This window comes from Arachis stenosperma, chromosome 9 (genome assembly GCF_014773155.1).
Source record: "Arachis stenosperma cultivar V10309 chromosome 9, arast.V10309.gnm1.PFL2, whole genome shotgun sequence".
In the NCBI taxonomy this organism is placed as follows: Eukaryota; Viridiplantae; Streptophyta; class Magnoliopsida; order Fabales; family Fabaceae; genus Arachis; species Arachis stenosperma.
The window spans coordinates 36,865,761-36,885,955 of record NC_080385.1 but is presented as its reverse complement, the minus strand read 5'-3'; the positions used below and the strand labels follow the sequence as shown (position 1 = coordinate 36,885,955).

Below are 20,195 nucleotides of genomic sequence, written 5' to 3'. Positions count from 1 at the left end.
TGTGCATCATCAGGGGATTCTTGAAGGTTTGGATCAATAAGCTCACTCTGCATGCACCTCTCTTCTTCACCTGCTGAATGTATATCTTAAAGACATGAAAGACCAGTTGCTCATTATGCACTCTAAGCACTAATTCACCTTCTTCCACATCAATTAGAACTCTCCTAGTGGCTAGGAATAGTCTTCCTAGGATTATAGAGGCATTCTCATCCTCCCCCGTGTCAAGAATCACAAAGTCTGCTGAGAGGAAGAACTTACCCACTTTGACCAAGATATTCTCCACTAATCTGTATGCAGGCTTTATAGATTTGTCTGCCATCTGTAATGCTATCCTTGTTGGTTGTGCCTCCTAGATTTGCAGCTTCTTCATCACAGACAAGGGCATTAAATTGATTCTTGCTCCCAGATCACATAACGCTCTCTCAAAGGTTGTGCTCCCAATGATGCATAGAATTTGAAAGCTCCCTGGATCTGGCATCTTCCTTGGCAAGTTATTCTGAATGATGGCACTACATTCTTTAGTCAGGACCACTATTTTATCTCCCTTTAAAGGCTTCTTTGACAAAAACACCTTTATGAATTTGACATAGAGAGACATTTGCTCCAAAACCTCAGCAAAAAGAATGTTGATTTGCAGCTTTCTGAAGACTTCCAAGAACTTTGAAAACTGCTTGTCCTTGGTCTCCTTTTGAAGTCTTTGAGGATATGGCATTTTAGGCTTGTACTCAGGAGCTTTAGGTAATGTAGGATAAGTGTCAAGAGAGTCTAGGAATGGGTTGTCCGCACGCTTTGGAGGGGCGTGCTCTACTTCTTCCTTCTTTTCCTCTGGAGCTTCTTTTTCAATTGGCTCCTCATTAACTTGTGCTTCCGTACTTGCCACTCATCCACTTATCAAGGTGATAGCCTTGCATTCCTCTATTGGATTTGGAATTGTGTTACCAGGAAGGCTATTAATGGTCCTCTGATCAATTTCATTAACTTTTGTGGCTAATTGACCCATTTGAATCTCCAATTTTTGAAATATACTTGCAGACCTCTCAGGTATTTACTTGCTCAACTGACCCATTTGTACCTCCAAGTTTCTAATGGAGGCTCTGGTTTCCTACATAAAACTCCTCATCATCTCCCACTTAGAATCTTGTTGGGATTGAGAATTTACCTGCTGAGGTGGTTGTTGTTGATGAGACTGAAATTGGCGGTTATTATGATTGTTCTGTTGGAAACCGCCATGAGAATTATTGTTGAAATTCTGAGATCTCTGAGATTGGTCCCTCCACCCAAGATTGTATGTCTTAGAGTATGGATCATTATTGGGGTTTCTAGGACCACTCCCCATGTAATTGACCTGTTCAGAAAAGGATTGAGCATAATCATAATGATCATTTTGCATAAATTACCTGTCATGTCATAAGAGACCTCTTGAGGTGGATTTTGGGTGTTGATAGCTGAGACTTGCATGCCACCCATCTGTTGAGTAAGTAGATTTATTTGCTGAGACATGAGATTGTTTTGAGCGAGAATAGCATTAAGAGCTTCTACTTCCATAACACCCTTCTTCTGAGGAGCCTCAGAGTTCACAGGGTTCCTGTTAGATGAGTATAAATATTGGTTGTTAGCAATCAATTCAATAAGCTCAATTGTCTCCTATGGTGTCTTCTTCTTGTGTAATGAACCACCTGCAAAATTATCTAAGCACATCTTGGACATTTCACCCAAGCCTTCATAAAAGATATCTAGTTGGGTACATTTGGAGAACATGTCCAGAGGGCATTGCCTAGTGAGTAGCTTGTATCTCTCCTAAGCTTCATAAAGAGTTTCACCATCCTTTTGCTTGAAAGTCTGAACCTCCACCCTAAGCTTAGTCAGCTTCTTTGGTGGAAAAAACTTAGTAATAAACTCAATAACAGCCTTGTCCCAAGTATCCAAACTATCCTTGGGTTGGAAATCTAGCCATAGCTTTGCTCTATCCCTCAAAGCAGACGGGAAGAGCATGAGTCTGTACACCTCAAGGTTCACATTATTTGTCTTCACAGTATCACAAATCTGTAGAAAATTAGAAATAAATTGATTTGGGTCTTCTTGGAGAAGATCATGATACTGACAATTTTGTTGCACCAGGGTGACCAATTGTGGCTTCAACTCAAAGTTGTTTGCAGCTATAGGAGGTACCACAATGATTTTTCCATAAAGATCTGTAGTAGGAGCAGAATAAGAGCCAAGCACTCTCCTTTGTTGTTCATTCCCATTCGGATTAGCCATGTTGGCATTAGCAGCATTATAAGGATTCAGATTGGCAGCATGATCATTATGATCCATGTTGGACACTGTAGCTTTGAAAGTCTTGCTTGTTGCAAACATCGCCTGAAAGTCCTTTCAGGTTCAGGATCAAAATCTAAGAGGGGTTCCTTGTCTCTATTCCTGCGCATAAACAGATAGAAGACAAGAAAAGATGGAACTCTCTACGTCAGAATGCAGAGAATTCCCAGTGAGGTAACCTATGTAAAGAGATAAAAGTATTGAATAAAACAAACACTAAAATTCGAAAGTTACTATTAAAATTAAGACAAAAAAATTTCGAAATTATTAAGCGAATTAAAAAAGAAAAATTAAAATAAGATTAAATAGGGAATACCAAACTTAATTTCAAAAACTAAGAAAAATATTAATGCTATTTATTTATTTATTTATTTTTCAAAAGTACTAAAGCAAAATTTAAATAAAATTAAAACTAAAACGCCTAATCTAAGCAATCAAACAACTAATAGTTGTTAATCACTATCAATCCCTGGCAACGGCACCAAAAACTTGGTGCGGAATTTTACAATCCATAAACTAACCGGCAAGTGCATCGGGTCGTACCAAGTAATACCTCAGGTAAGTGAGGGTCAATCCCACGAGGATTGATGGACTAAGCAACAATGATTGATTAATTTACTTAGTTAGGCAAGCAGAAAATTATGTTTTGAGAGTTCAAAGAGCATTAAACAGTAAATTCAAAATATCAGAAGGCACGCAAGTAAATAAGTTGAAAATAAAATATGGAGAAAACAGTTAAGGCTTCAAAATTATCTATTTTCTGGATTGACTTTTCTTACTAACTATTTTAATCATGCAAGATTTAATTCATGGCAAACTATATGTGACTAGACCCTAATTCCTTAGACCTTTCTAGTCTCCTCTAACTCTCATCAACTGCCAATTCCTTGGTAAATTAATTCCAATTAGGGGATGAAGTTTAATTCTAGTTGTTATGCCACAAAAATCCTAATTATCCAAATATAAGAGGATTATATGTCACGTATCCTGTTAAGTTCAGATAATTAGAATTTAGGAGAAATTATTTTCAAGTTGTTGTTCAAGTAAAGAGCTTTTCCAAGTTATACAAGAACTCAATTAGAAAGAGGGTCATACTTCCGTTCCTCCCAAATTCATAAGATAAAGAACGAAAATAATTCTTGAAATATAAATCAATATATGAATTAAAATAGAAAAATAATAGTATCAATCCATACAATAGATAGAGCTCCTAACCTTAACAGTGGAGGTTTAGTTGCTCATGGAAAAGAGTGAAACTAGGATTCTGGTAAACTGTGAATTTTGGGATGAGATGGGATAAAAAGTTAACTAATGGAATCCTCCCCCCTCTGAAGAGAAGTTTCTTTTCTCTTTTATATCTAATCCTAATTAATTTAAAATCTAATTTCTAAAATTAAAATAATATCTTTTCCTATTTTTAAAATAAAATTTAAATTTAAATCAGAATTAATTAAAGATCTTCGCATCGTAACGTGGGACCACTTGGCTTCACTAGGATCCACGCCTATCTTGAGCTTTAATGCACTTTAGCTCCCACCGTTTTCTGCATTTTCTACACGTGGTGCATGTCACTCACGCGTACGCGTCGATGGTCTTCTTCGCGTGTCACGCGTACGCGTCAGGTACGCGCACGCGTCGCTCCTCTTTTGTAGCTCGAGTTATTCAGGTTTTACTACAGAGAGGTTAGGGTTGACAGCATCATTCGCCTTCTTCTCTTTTTCTGCAGAAACTCCATCAAATCCATCCAATGTTACCTAAAATAAACAGAATTGCACACGACTCAAAGTAGCATCCATAGTGGCTAAAAGATAATTAATTCTTGATTAAACTCAACAATTTAAATTCAAATTCACTAGGAAAAGATAGGAAAGATGCTCACGCATCAGACAGCACGGAAGCCTGAAAGACTACATGACACTCTTCACAACAGCACCCGTGGAGATCCCCGACCTTAATCTAGAGGTGCAGTTACACGCAATCAAGAGCGGTCTACGACCTAGAAAGTTCCAGGAAGCCATCGCTGTAGCAAAGCCGAAAACATTGGAGGAATTCCGAGACAAAGCCACCGGTCAAATCGAGATAGAAGAGTTGCGCGAAACTCGGAGAAATGAATGACCACCGTTCAGGAAAGAAGACGACAAACCCTACAGGTCCCAGAGCAGAGACCCTAAGAAACCTTTCAAACTAGCCTCGAAGTTTGACTCATACACCAAGTTTAATACTAAAAGGGAAGACATAATCAAAGAAATCCTCCAGAACAAGCTGATAAAACCGCCGAGCAAAGCAGGTACATACCAAGACCAAAGGTATGTCGACAAAACAAAGCACTGTTCCTTTTACCAAAAGTTTGGCCACACCACGGATGAATGCGTGGTGGCTAAGGACACACTAGAAAGGCTGGCACGACAAGGGTTGCTAGACAAATACATCGGTAGGCAAGTACGTAAAGACCCGTCAACCTCGGCCGAAGTAGAACACTCGAAGACAAACGACGAAAAATCCCAATGGCAGAATAGTCAACCACAAAAAAGTCATCAACTATATTTCAGGAGGGTTCGCATGCGGTGGAGAAACAAGCTCGGCTAGGAAAAGAAGCTACAGGACTATGTTAACAGTACAAGACGAAACACACCCTGACGTACCTATACCTAGAATCCCCGATATAACGTTCACAAGCAAAGACTTCAAGACTAAAGCTCCTAACCTCGATGACCCTGTTGTCATCTCGGTAACAACCAGAGACCTCCTAATTCATAAAGTCTTATTAGACCAAGGAAGCAGTGCCGACATCATGTTTCTATCAACCTTTAAGAAGATGCAACTGAACGAAAAAGTGTTACAACCATCTTCCGGTGAATTATTTAGATTTTCAGGGGAAAGAATCCCTATTACAGGTTACGTCTGGGTGAGGACGACCCTAGGGGAACCCCCTCACTCAAAAACCTTGGACATCCAATATTTAATTGTTGACTGCTTTAGTCCATATAATATTATTTTAGGAAGACCATCTTTAAATGCTTTTGGAGCTATAGTCTCCACTATTCACTTGTGTGTTAAGTTTTGTTCAGAAAAAGGAGCTATAGTAACAGTGCACTCAAACAGAAAAGAAGCAAGACAATGCTACAACGCATGTCTCAAAACACAGCAGACACCTGCAAGAAGGATAAACTCAGTATACAACGCCAGCAATATACCATACTTTGTCAAATTGGATCCTTGGATCAATCATGAACAAAGACCAACATCGGCAGATGATCTACATAAGGTAAACTTGACAGAAGACAAGAACCAATGCACTAACATCGGTTCTACTCTACCTGCAGGATACAAATAGCAGATGACAGACCTACTCCAAGCCAATGCCGATCTGTTCGCATAGACCCTGGCTGACATGCCAAGGATAAACCCGGAGGTCATATGTCATAGACTGGCACTCGACCATAAAGCTCAGCCAATGAAACAAAAGAGAAGGCATCTCGGGAAAGAAAGGACGAAAGCAGCAACAAAGGAAACACAAAAACTGATAAGCGCATGGTTTATCCGGGAAATACAATTCACATCATGGTTGGCAAACGTGGTAATGGTAAAAAAGAATTTAGGAAAATGGCGAATGTGTGTGGATTTCCTTGACTTGAACCGAGCATGCCCAAAAGACTCATATCCCTTGCCGAACATCGACAAGCTCGTAGACAACACCTCTGGCTATCAAATACTAAGCTTCATGGACGCGTATTCAGGCTACAATCAGATATTCATGCACTCCACTAACGAAGATAAAACAGTCTTCATAACTGACCAGGGCAACTTTTGCTACAAGGTCATGCCATTTGGCCTAAAAAACACAGGTGCTACCTACCAACGTTTAATGGACAAAGTTTTTCAGAGACAAATCAGAAAGAACATGGAGGTGTACGTGGATGATATGGTAGTCAAGTCAAACACCGAAGAGGAACACCTAGCCGACCTAAAAAAAGTGTTCGATCAACTGAGAAAATACAATATGCGGCTCAATTCAGAAAAATGCGCATTCAGAGTTCAAGGAGGTAAATTTCTAGGATTTATGCTAACACACAGAGGCATAGAGGCAAACCCTAACAAGTGTAAGGCAATTTTGGACATGAAGTTGCCATCAACGATCAAAGAGGTGCAGCAACTTACAGGAAGACTAGCCGCCCTGTCAAGATTCCTACCAACAATGGCAGCAAGATCGGACCACTTCTTCAACACACTGTGAAAATCAAAGAAGTTTGAATGGATAGAGAAATGCGAAAACACATTTGCCGAATTCAAACAAATACTCTCATCTCCTCCCATACTGGAAAAACCAAAACCTGGTAACCCGTTATATCTGTATCTTTCAGTATCTGCTAATTCAATTTCATCTGTGCTTGTAACAAAAATAAGTCGGCAACAGAATCCAATATACTTCGTTAGCAAGATTCTGCAAAACGCAGAAACACGATATCCGTCCATTGAAAAATTGGCATACGCCCTAGTAATCACAGCGAGACGACTAAGGCACTATTTTCAAAGCCACAAGACTATAGTACGGACAAACCAACCACTAAGGCAGGTGCTGACAAAACCCGACCTCGCTGGAAGACTAACCAAATGGTCCATCGAGCCGTCAGAATATAATTGAATATCAAACTTGGAGCTCACTAAAATCACAAGCGTTGGCTGACTTCGTAGCAGAACTAACATCAAACGAAGACATACACCCAGAATGGGAGCTGTATGTGGGCGGAGCAGCCAATGAGGACGGCGGAGTGATGCCTGAGCATCTTTTCTATCTTTTCCTAGTGAATTTGCACTTAAATTGTTGAGTTTAATAAACAATTAATTATCTTTTAGTCACTATAGATGCTACTTTGAGTCTTGTGCAATTTTGTTTATTTTAAGTAGCATTCAGCTAGATTTGATGGAGTTTCTGCAGTACAAAAATTAATGGAGAAAACCAGCGAGAATCGATGCTCACGCATACTGATAAATGAATTTCTGCCGGTATAGAAATCATCAAGTAACCAATCGTAGTATAGTCTAAACCGATGCAAAATCCATTATCAAAGTAATTCTACAATCTATAATCGAGAGTATTAATCTCCCGAGTCGTTCTTCCCTAGGAATGCTACAAGGATGCATGCTATTGGTTAAGTGGTCTTTTGTGGCTTGAAGAGTGTGGCATAAAAGTGCTAATAAAAGAAAACAACAATCAATCAATATTAAAAGCCTTGGCCAAGGTTGAACATTGGAAGTTCCATCACTATAGCTTCCTTCAATTGTGATAACAAAGGAGTGTTGCTTCACTTAGTTAACCCCTAATCATAGAGGAAAGTCAAGTAAAAGTAACTAACTTGAGTCACAAGTCCTAGTCTTACCCTAGGGAAGTCTAGCTTTAGTGCACTCTAAGTCAATTAGCAATTCTCAATTCTTAATCAACAATTGACATCCATTATTCAAGTGTCTCCAATGACTCAACCACTAGGCCAAGTGAGGGGATGCTACTCCATATCTAAAGTTGGCATTTTCTCAAACATTTGGAGAACAAGAATGAAAGACATAGTAAAATTGAGAAGAGATTTAGAATCAAAGTAATTCAACACAAGAGATTAACAACAATCAACAATGAACAACAATGAAAATGAGATCTTCAATGAATTAATAGAATCCAAAACAACAAAGTTAAATCTAAGATCTATGAGAATTGAACAATTACAAACACTAATTGAGATTAGAGAAGAGGATCTACAACATGAACAAAGTAAATTGAGAGTTGCAATAGATCTCACCAAGGAATGGTTGAGAATTGAGAAAATGAAGATGAATACTAGAGAGAGGTTGGAGTCTCTCTCTCTACAAATATAACTAACTAAAAATATCTAAAAAAACTTGTGGAATGAGTGTGTGGATGTGAATCTGTCAATCCCCTTCAATCCTTGGTTCTTATATGCAGTTTGGCGCCAAAGTTGGTTGCTGAAACCCTCCAAAATCGCCAGACACGTGTTGCAATAACAGAATCACGTGTGGACTACGACGCGTGCGTACACGGTATGCGTGCGCGTCCCTGGCTAATTCCGCAATGTGCGCGCGAGCGCCTTGTGCGCGTGCGCGTGCTTGGCTGAGATCAATTCTTTGGCTTTTGTGCTTCTCTCCACTTGCATGCTTCCTTCCTTGCTCCTTTGATCCATGCCTAGTCTATTTCAACCTGAGATTACTAGCAAACACATCAAGGCATCTTATGGAATCAAGGATGAATTAAAATTATCAAATTAAAGGTTTAAAAAGCATGTTTTTACACTTAATCACAAATACGGGAGAGATAACAAAACCATGCTAATTCATAGGCTAAATGCGAGAAAAGGTCATCAAAATACTCTAAATTCAATACAAGATAAACCCTAAAAATGGGGTTTATCAACCTCCCCACACTTAAACCTTAGCATGTCCTCATGCTAAAATAAGAAGGAAACAAAGGGTATGATCTTTATTTGATGCAACTAAACTATATGAGTCCTATCTAAATGCAAATACCTAAAGTGAGTGCAAATGCTTTGGTCAACATAACTCAACTTCCAAGAGAACATATATAAGCATAAGAGCTAGAGCAATAGGGATCAAGTCCAAACCACAATTGTATTGAATTATCAAAAGAAATCCAAGCTTGCAAGAATACAGATAATATGGTGAAGACATGTAATTGAACTTTTGAACCCTCACTGGATGTGTATCCACTCTATTCACTCAAGTGTCTGAGAGTTAATTCACTCAATTCTCTTCTAATCATATTTTTCAAAATTTGATTCTCTTCTAACAATCAACACCTATTCAATGCATACATACATTCATCATGAGGTCTTTCATTTAGGTTGTAATGGGATTAGGGTCAAGGTAGGATTATTTATGGTTAAGTGGACTTGAGTGTAGATCTTGGATTAGCATAGACTTTCCCACCTAACCTACATAATGATCTATACAAATTCAAGCTACTCTAACTACCCATTCTTCACTTTTTCTTACATATTCATGCATCTTATTTCTTGATTCATAATACTTATGCATTGATTCCCTTTTATTGAGCTTCACTTTGGGGCATTTTGTCCCCTTTTTGTTGCTTTCTTCTTTCTATTTTTTTTCTTTTTTTTCTATATTGCTTTTTCTTTTCTTTTTTTTCTTTGAGAATTTTCTTTTTCTTTTGTTTTTCTTTCTTTCTTTCAAGCTACACACAAGAATATCAATGCATAAAGTCTATACATTCAATCAATATATGAATATAGTCCCAATTCCTAAATATGGAAGTGTACTACCCTTTTTATCCCATCCAATATTCCCAAGCCTCACCAACTTTGAATAACAAACACTCTCACTAGTCTAGGCTAATCAAAGATCCAAACAAGGGACTTTCATTGGTTTTCCGCCTTGGGCTTGTAATGTGCTAAAATGAGAATAAGTTGGTTAAACGTAGGCCCAAAATTGGCCAACAATAGAGAGTAAAAGGTAGGCTATTTGGGTAAGTGGGCTAATGAAATAATGGCCTCAATCATACAAATGCATGAATACAAGAAATAAATGGACATATAGAATCAAGCAAATCAAGGATTGCAATCATAGAAAAAGACTAATTGCACACAAGAATGGAAAATAAGTGGTTATAAAATGTAACCACCTCAATAGGCTCAAGTCTCACAGGCTTGTGTTCTAAGCTCAATACATGCTTCACAAAGTATAGATTCAAGCAATTTTCACAAAAAAATATTTTTTTCTTTTTCAATCAATTGGGTTGTGCTCTCTAAATGGGTTCCTTGAAAAGTTCCATTATTTTGACTAAGCATTTTTGTGATTAAAAAAAAGTTCCTTAGTTTTCCCTTTCTATTTCCAATTCAAAACCAATTTCATATGTAAAAGGGTTGACTACGTCTTAATAATTCCAAAATATTCTCTAATCACAACTACAAGCTACTAAGAAGATAACTATATAGAGAAAAATCTACTAATATCTAACATCCAAAATAAAAGAGTATGCAACAACCAAAATGTGTCCAAAATATCTAACACAATGTTAGGAAAATATAACTAGGAAATGCGCCCAAAATGTGGTGCCAATGGCGACCTCTCCACACTTAAGATTAAGCATCATCCCCGATGCTAATCCGGAAGGTTAGGGTGAGATCTAGAGGTTTTTGGAGCATATGCTTGAAGTGAGGCAAGAGTAGGTTCTGGTGTTCTCTTCCTCTTTCTTTTGTCTGACATCCTGAAAGTAGAATATGGTAGAATATAAGCAATTGAACAAGTAGTATGAAGCAAATAGGAGCATATTCAGGATGCAAGATGGATGGCAAGTAATTAAGATGCGAACTTGAAATAGAAAACTTGGTTTGCAAGTAAGCCTAGAGAAATTGGAAACATAAACCAAGAATTCAGGATTCCAATCAAAGTGTCACAATTCTCAAAGATTAGGCATATGCACCATCATACCTTAAGGGAATGGTTAAAAGGTCAAGTGTAAGTAAGAGTGAAGTTAGCGGTTAAAGAATCAGTAAGTTAGAAAAGTGAAGTTGGTGTCAGATTCTCTTTTTTATGAATAACGCGCGCGCGCGCATGGTGCGCGTCCGCGTGTATCGATAGATTTGGGGATCGACGCGTACGCACCTTAGGCGCTTACGCGTGGGTGGTGAAAGTCGGTAAGGATGCATACGCGTACGGTGCGCGCATGCGTGTAAGGAGTTGGGCTGGAGGCATGGTGCTGGCCCAAAGTAGGCGCAACTCTCTGGACTTGGTCTGGAAGTTGCGTCACTAGATCGGCGCGCACGCGGCATGTGCACGAGCGCGCACATTCTCGTATAAACGCATGTGCGTGCAGGCGCGCAGTGCGCGTCCGCGTGCTATCCCTTGATGGTGGAGGGGGCGCGCACGCACATAGTGCGCGTCCGCGTGGTACGAGTTAGGCTAGAGGCACAACGTTCGCCCAAGATAGGCCTAACTCTCTGGAAGGTGTATGGTGGTGCATCCGCTCATGGACGCGTGCGCGTACAGCGTGCGTGCGCGTCCTCCCCCCCCTTTTTTTTGAGAAAATGCCTAAAAGCTCTAAATTGCCCAAAGACTCCCCATGGTGTCTACAACTCCTTATTCAGTCAAAAACCACACACTTTATAAAATACAAGTTGGTTTTTAGATTTATTCCATTACTACTAAGCACAACATACATGTTAATATGCTAGTAACTAATGTACACAAACAAGCTAATTATGAGATGAAAACCTACCTACAATGGTAACTCAAATAACTTATTAAACAAAATTAGAAGAGAGTGGAAAGAGTTTACCATGGTGGGATGTCTCCCACCTAGCACTTTTAGTTTAAGTCCTTAAGTTGGACATTTGGTGGAGTCCTTGCTAGGGTGGCTTATGCTTGAACTCTTCTTCGAATTCCCACCAGTGTTTACACTTCCAATAGCCTCCGGGATCCCAATTTAAACATACAAGGCCTTCAAGGAGGCCTAAGCAAGTGACAAGGCCCCTAAGTTGATAATGCTCTATGTATGTTCCGGGGTCCCATACTTTGTTTGTCAACTCCCTTTTTTCTTGATCTTCATGCTTCCATTTGGGTGGCAAACTCATTGAATTCTCATTTAGGCCTCCAAACATTCTCCTAGACCCATGCAATTTGGTTCTACACCACCCATTGCCATTCAACTTTGAACAAGCACCCATCGTGAACTTAGAGTGATGTTTCCAACCACTACATGACTTTTTCTTACTCCCCAATCCACAAAGAGCTCTAAGTTGCCCATCCGTCTTAAGCAAACCATATTCAAGTGGAAAATTAAAGATTAGAGATAAGAATTTTACCCACTTAAATGTTATGTTGGATGGTGACTTAGGAAGGGGTGGTCCCAATGATCTTGCAAGCTCCACTCACTTGTACTCTTCCTTGATTACCTTCACCTCTTCACAAGCTTCTTCAATTTCAACCTCTTCCTCTTGGTGGCTTCCTTCCAATTCAATCTCTTCTTCATTGCTTACCAACGGCATGGGAGGTTGTGCATCTTCTTCCTTGATCTCAATTTTAAGCCTAATGGCCGGGGATTCAATTATAGATAAGAAATTCTCAATGATTGAATCCATCTCTTGATCAATCTCTTCCAATCTTTCATTACTCATACTATGCCTTGGAGGTTGCGCATCATCCTCCTCAACATCATTTTCAAGTTTAATGGGAGAGACTTCAACAACTTCCACAAGATCATCAACAATATCACTTGGTGTGGAAGTGTTCTCAAGCTTGAAATCCACTTCTTGTTTAACTTCCTTTAACTCTTCAACCATTTCTTCTTTCTCAATGATCTCTTCCTCCTCCACTTGTTGCAAGACATATCCCATTTCCTTGTCCTCGTGTTGGGATCCTAAAATCTCCTTCATGTCCATCTCTTCGGTTGATTTCTCACATTCATCCGTGGAGATGCTTTGCTTGTTGTATGAATCCCAAGAATCCATCTTTTGACGGATGGTTGCTTGAAGTCGATCCATTTCTTCCTTGAAACGATCCCTTGATTCTTGTTCCGCCTTACTAACATAAGTAGGATCGTATTGCTCTTGGATTAATGGACATTGATATGCTTCCATGGAGGTTTGTGACGGAGAGGGAAAATCATGATATAGTTGGAAAGGAGGTTCATCAAAGCTTTGAGGTGGGAAGTTATTTTGGTTATTGGTAGAAGGTGGAATTATACAGGACATAGATTCTTGGAGGGTAGAGGTGAAACTAGTGAGTGCAGTTTGGAGCTCTTCTTGCTCTTGAAGAATGATACCAAGTGTATCATTCATGGGGACTTGGTTTGGAGGGTAAAGATGTTGGAGTGGTGGTGATTCAAGGGTTGCTTGTTCATAATCGTCACAAGGGTATGCATAGGGGAAATATAGATTTGGATCATATGTAGGCAATTGGTGCAAATAAGATGTGGGTTGAGAATATGGTGCATAGAATGATGGTGGTTGAGTGGTATAACCATGATAAGAATCATCATATCCATAAGAATGATATGCATTATAGGAAGGATTACCATCATAGTAACTTGAAGGGGAAGGTTGCCATGATGATTGCTCATATGGATGTGGCTCCCTTCCTAAGAATTCATCTATCCCATAATGTGAGCCATCACTCAAGTTTTCATCGCCTACAACATAGTCATAGTCATATCTGAAACCACAAGGATGAGAATTCATAGTGGCAACTAGGAATAAAACTAATAGAGATCTAAAACTAATGAAAACTAACAAACAAACAAAAGACAAACATATTCACAATATTCACATATTTACATTAACCAAAAAAATGGCACTCATGTGCATTCCCCGACAACGGCGCCATTTTGATAAATGAATTTCTGCCAGTATAGAAATCATCCAGTAACCAATCGTAGTATAGTCTAAACCGACGCAAAATCCATTATCAAAGTAATTCTACAATCTATAATCGAGAGTATTAATCTCCCGAGTCGTTCTTCCCTAGGAATGCTACAAGGATGCATGCTATTGGTTAAGTGATCTTTTGTGGCTTGAAGAGTGTGGCATAAAAGTGCTAATAAAAGAAAACAACAATCAATCAATATTAAAAGCCTTGGCCAAGGTTGAACATTGGAAGTTCCATCACTATAGCTTCCTTCAATTGTGATAACAAAGGAGTGTTGCTTCACTTAGTTAACCCCTAATCATAGAGAAAAGTCAAGTAAAAGTAACTAACTTGAGTCACAAGTCCTAGTCTTACCCTAGGGAAGTCTAGCTTTAGTGCACTCTAAGTCAATTAGCAATTCTAAATTCTTAATCAACAATTGACATCCATTATTCAAGTGTCTCCAATGACTCAACCACTAGGCCAAGTGAGGGATGCTACTCCATATCTAAAGTTGGCATTTCTCAAACATTTGGAGAGCACGAATGAAAGACATAGTAAAATTGAGAAGAGATTTAGAATCAAAGTAATTCAACACAGAGATTAACAACAATCAACAATGAACAACAATGAAAATGAGATCTTCAATGAATTAAAGAATCCAAAACAACAAAGTTAAATCTAAGATCTATGAGAATTGAACAATTACAAACACTAATTGAGATTAGAGAAGAGGATCTACAACATGAACAAAGTAAATTGAGAGTTGCAATAGATCTCACCAAGGAATGGTTGAGAATTGAGAAAATGAAGATGAATACTAGAGAGAGGTTGGAGTCTCTCTCTCTACAAATGTAACTAACTAAAAATATCTAAAAAAACTTGTGAATGATGTGTGGATGTGAATCTGTCAATCCCCTTCAATCCTTGGTTCTTATATGCAGTTTGGCGCCAAAGTTGGTTGCTGAAACCCTCCAAAATCGCCAGACACGTGTTGCAATAACAGAATCACGTGTGGACTACGACGCGTGCGCGCACGGTACGCGTGCGCGTCCCTGGCTAATTCTGCAATGTGCGCGCGAGCGCCTTGTGCGCGTGCGCGTGCTTGGCCGAGATCAATTCTTTGGCTTTTGTGCTTCTCTCCACTTGCATGCTTCCTTCCTTGCTCCTTTGATCCATGCCTAGTCTATTTCAACCTGAGATTACTAGCAAACACATCAAGGCATCTTATGGAATCAAGGATGAATTAAAATTATCAAATTAAAGGTTTAAAAAGCATGTTTTTACACTTAAGCACAAATACGGGAGAGATAACAAAACCATGCTAATTCATAGGCTAAATGCGAGAAAAGGTCATCAAAATACTCTAAATTCAGTACAAGATAACCCTAAAAATTGGGTTTATCACATACTTGACACGTTCGCGTGATTTGAAGCTTTCCATGGCGACGCGTGCGCGTGGCTGACGCGTACGCGTGATTTGAAGATTTGCACGGTGACGCGTATGCGTGACTGACGTATACGCGTGACTGATGTATACGCGTGACATGCGCCACGTGCAGAAAATGCAGAAAATGCTGGGGGCGATTTCTGGACTGCTTTTGATCTAGTTTTCAGCCCAAAAAGCACAGATCATAAGCTACAGAGTGAAGGAATCAAGTGGTCCACATCCATTAATTGAAGACTTGCTGATTGCCATAATTAATTCTGATTTAAATTTGTATTCTATTTTAAAATAGGAAAAGATATTATTTAGTTTTAAAAAGTAGATTTTAAATTTATTAGGATTAGATATAAAAGGATTTAGAATTAGTTAACAGGGGAATTCACATTTCATCAGATTGGAACTTTGTACATTTTTATCAGAATCCTATTTTTTCTCTGAAACCTTAACTGTTTTCTCCATATTTTATTCCCAACTCAATTACTTTACTATTTTAATTTCTGTACGATTGTTTAATGCTCTTTGAACATCCAAACACTCTTTTCTGTTTGCCTAACTAAGCCAATCATTTAACCATTATTGCTTAGTCCATCAATCCTCGTGGGATCGACCCTCACTCACCTGAGGTATTACTTGGTACGACCCGGTGCACTTTCCGGTTAGTTTGTGGTTGTAAATTCCGCACCAAGTTTTTGGCACCATTGCCGGGGATTGACTGTGATTGACAACTACTGGTTGTTTGATTTCTTAGATTAGGCATTTTTTATTTCTTTAAATATTCAAAAAAGAAAATTTTCGAAAAAATAACAAAATTATTTAATACTAATATTTTTCTTAATTTCTGAAATTAAGTTTGGTGTCCCCTTAGTTGTTTTATTCTTCCTAGTTCTTTTATTTATTGAGTTTAAATCTCATTTTGCTCTTTCTCCTTGCTTGATTGTCTACCACATGGTGCATTTAATTCTGTTTGGTATTTTGTGCTGAGGAAAAATTATGAAGAGAGATCACATGGATTACTACTCACACCCAAGTAGTGATTCATATTATGATGGATAGAGGAACTATCCAAATTTTGGTTGGCAAAGTCAAAACTAAAGAACTTCAATGCTCCATGTTCCAACTATCAAGAGCCACCACCTCCATATTCACATCAAGAACCACCATCTCCATATTCATACCAAGAACCACCCCCTCTCTATCCATATCAAGAACCATCATCCTTCTACCCATATCAAGAATCACCATCTCCTTCTTATTCATATCAAGAGCCACCATCAGATATTGAGCTCCTCATGAAAGAATTCCTACATGATATAAAGACGAGTGTCAAAAATGTAAAGAAATATGTGCAGTCGATGATCAAGAACCAGGAAGAGGAACAAAGATACAATGCAAGATCCTATGGAAGAAAGTGAGGAAATCAATCAAAGGAGTTTATACTCCAGTGCATTAGAGAACTTTCCACCCTGACATATGGAAGAAGAGGAAGATGGACAACCTCCCATGCCCTTGGTAAGAAATAAAGAAGAGATTGAATTAGAAGAAAGCTACCTAGAGGAAAAAGGTTGAAATTGAGAAAGCTTGCAAAGAGGTGGAAGAATTCAAAGAAGAACACAAGGGAGTGGAGCTTGCAAGACCTCTCCCAAAGCCGTCACCATCCAATACAACATTCAAGTGGGTAAAATTCCTATCCGTAACCTTTACTTTCCCACTTGAATATGGGCTACTGGAGACGGATGGTCAACTTAGAGCTCTTTGTGGCATTAAGAGTAAGAGAAAGATGGTTAGTAGAAAGAGTTGTCAAGCAAGGTTCAATATGGTTGCATGCTCCAAATTGAAGTGCAAGGATTGGTGTAGAGCTAAATTAAATGAGTCTAGAAGGTTGTTTGAATGTCTCTGTGAGAATTCAGATCGCTTGCCACCCGGTGGGAACAATGGTGATCCACAAGAAGACGGGTGTAAAAGCAAGGTTTGGGACCCTGGAATTAATTCCCACAATCAACACTCATGGGGCCTTGTCACTTGATTGAAGGCGTTATGCGCCTATTTTGGAATCCCCGTGGCCATTGGAATTACAAACATTGGTGGAGATTCCTGGATCAATACAAGCACAAGCCACCATGACAAGGAGTTCACCACATGTCCAACTTAAGGACTTTAACTAAAAGTGCTTGGTGGGAGACAACCCACCGTGGTATGATCATTCCCTTTTATTCTTAGTTTTATTTTGTTTTATTTTTATTAGTGTTCATTCATTCATTTATTCAGCATCTTCACATGCATTCTGCATAAAAAAAAAAACGAGCACACGACGCGCAAGCGTCGCTGACGCGTTCGCGTCATATGTGTGTGCGTGAAAAATAAAAGTGAACAGAGAGTTGCACGGGAGTGGCGAAGGAAGTGTGCCTTGCGCACAAATTGGCTCACGCATACACGTCCTTGACTCATGCGCGTCTGATGAGCGGATATTTTATACGTTTTTTGGGGGTAATTTCATGTAGTTTTTAGTATGTTTTAGTTAGTTTTTAGTATATTTTTATTAGTTTTTAGGCAAAATTCATATTTCTGGACTTTATTATGAGTTTGTATATTTTTCTGTGATTTTAGATATTTTCTGACTGAAATTGAGGGAGCTGAGCAAAAATCTGATTCAGGCTGAAAAAGGACTGCTGATGTTGTTGGATTCTGACCTCCCTGCACTCGGAATGGATTTTTTGGAGCTAAAAAAGTCCAATTGGCGCGCTCTTAATTGGGTTGGAAAGTAGACATCCAGGGTTTCCAGCAATATATAATAGTCCATACTTTGCGCGAAGATAAATGATGTAAACTGGTGTTTAACGCCAGTTCCATGTTGCATTCTGGCATTGAACGCCAGAAACAGGTTGTAAGTTGGAGTTAAATGCCAGAAACAGGTTACAACCTGACGTTTAACTCCAGAAATAGCCCAGACACGTGAGAAGCTCAAGTCTCAGCCCCAGCACACACCAAGTGGGCCCCAGAAGTGGATTTCTGCATTATCCATCTTAGTTTACTCATTTTCTGTAAACCTAGGTTACTAGTTTAGTATTTAAACAACTTTTAGACACTTATTTTGTATCTCATGACATTTTAGATCTGAACTTTGTATTCTCTGACGGCATGAGTCTCTAAACTCCATTGTTGGGAGTGAGGAGCTCTGCAGCGTCTCGATGAATTAATGCAATTATTTCTGTTTTCTATTCAAACACGCTTGTTTCTCTCTAAGATGTTCATTCGTTCTTAACCATGATGAAGGTGATGATCCGTGACACTCATCACCCTTCTCAATCTATGAATGCGTGCTTGACAACCACCTCCGTTCTACCTTCGATTGAATGAATATCTCTTGGATTCCTTAATCAGAGTCTTCGTATAAGCTAGAATCCATTGGCAGCATCCTTGAGAATCCGGAAAGTCTAAACCTTGTCTGTGGTATTCCGAGTAGGATTCAGGGATTGGATTTCTGTGACGAGCTTCAAACTCACGACTGTTGGGCGTAGTGACAGACGCAAAAGGATCAATGGATCCTATTCCAGTATGAGTGAGAACCGACAGATGATTAGCCGTGCAGTGACAGTGCATTTGGACCATTTTCACTGAGAAGACGGATGGTAGCCATTGACAACGGTGATCCACCAACACACAGCTTGCCATAGAAGGAACCTTGCGTGCGTGAAGAAGATGACAGTAGGAAAGCAGAGATTCAGAAGATAAAGCATCTCCAAAACTCCAACATATTCTCCATTACTGCGTAACAATTACTAATTTCATGCTCTTTTACTTTTTACAACTGAAATTAAAGAACCCTATCGGTATCCTGACTAAGAATAATAAGATAACTATAACTTGCTTCAAGCCAACAATCTCCGTGGGATCGACCCTTACTCACGTAAGGTATTACTTGGACGACCCAGTGCACTTGTTGGTTAGTTGTGCGGAATTACATAGTGTGAGTGTGATTTTCGTGCACCAAGTTTTTGGCGCCGTTGCCGGGGATTGTTTGAGTTTGAACAACTGACGGTGAATCTTGTTGCTTAGATTAGGAAAAATTTTGTCTTTTGGGTCAGAGTCTTTTATTTTCTTTTCAAAAATTTTTCAAAAATATTATTTTTTATTTTTAGTTTTTCTGTGAGTTTAGTGTCATGTTTTAAGTTTGGTGTCAATTGCATACTTTTCTTTGTCTTTCAATTTTCGAATTGCATGTTCTTTGTTCTTCCTTGATCTTCAAATTATTTCTTGTCAATTTTTCTTGTTTGATCCTTGGTTTGTCTTGTTTTATGTCTCTTCTTGTTTTTCTTGTGCTTTTTCAAAATATTAGTTTTCAAAAAATATTTTTATTTATTAAAAATACCTCTTTAAAATACGTTACATTTATAGCTCAATTGGCTAGAGCGTTGGTTTGTGTTCTTGGTAATTGGGTATCTTCTTTTTAAAATCTTTTTCAAAATTAATTTTTCTTTGATTAAATCTTGTGCCAAACTCTAAGTTTGGTGTTCTCTTGTTAATTTTTCTTTAATTTTCGAAAGTTTTATTGTGGTTTCTAAAAATTTTAAGTTTGGTGTTCTTTCTTTTGTTCTTGGTGTTCTTGTGAGTCTTCAAGGTGTTCATGAGTCTTCTTTGTGTTTTGATCTTAAAATTTTTAAGTTTGGTGTGCCTTGGTGTTTTTAAGTCCTGTGTCTTTTGTGTGTTTTCCTCTTTCATAATAAAATTCAAAAATAAAAAAATATATTTTCTAACTATTTTTAAGCAACCATTTCGAATTTGTTTTCATAAAAATTCAGATTTCAATTTCAAAATTTTTTCAAATCTTATCCTTTAAAATTTTTAAAAAAATCATATCTTTTTCAAAAAAATATCCTAACCACTCTCTCTCTCCTCACTTTTTCGAAAATTTTTAAAATATTTTTTAAAATTTATTTTTATTTTTATTTTAGTTTTTATTTTATTTTATTTTATTATTTCGAAAATTATTTTTTTTATAATAAAATAAATAAAACAAATCCACATCATCTCCCTTTCTCCATTATGGACC

The 20,195-nt window shown here is 38.3% G+C and overlaps 1 non-coding gene across 1 annotated transcript; it reads left to right on the top strand.

The window, feature by feature from the left end:
• Positions 1-1,753: 1,753 nt before the first annotated feature.
• LOC130952923 (small nucleolar RNA R71) lies at positions 1,754-1,860 on the top strand. Its single transcript, XR_009075097.1, has one exon. It is a non-coding gene; the product is annotated as a small nucleolar RNA R71 (small nucleolar RNA).
• Positions 1,861-20,195: the final 18,335 nt, after the last annotated feature.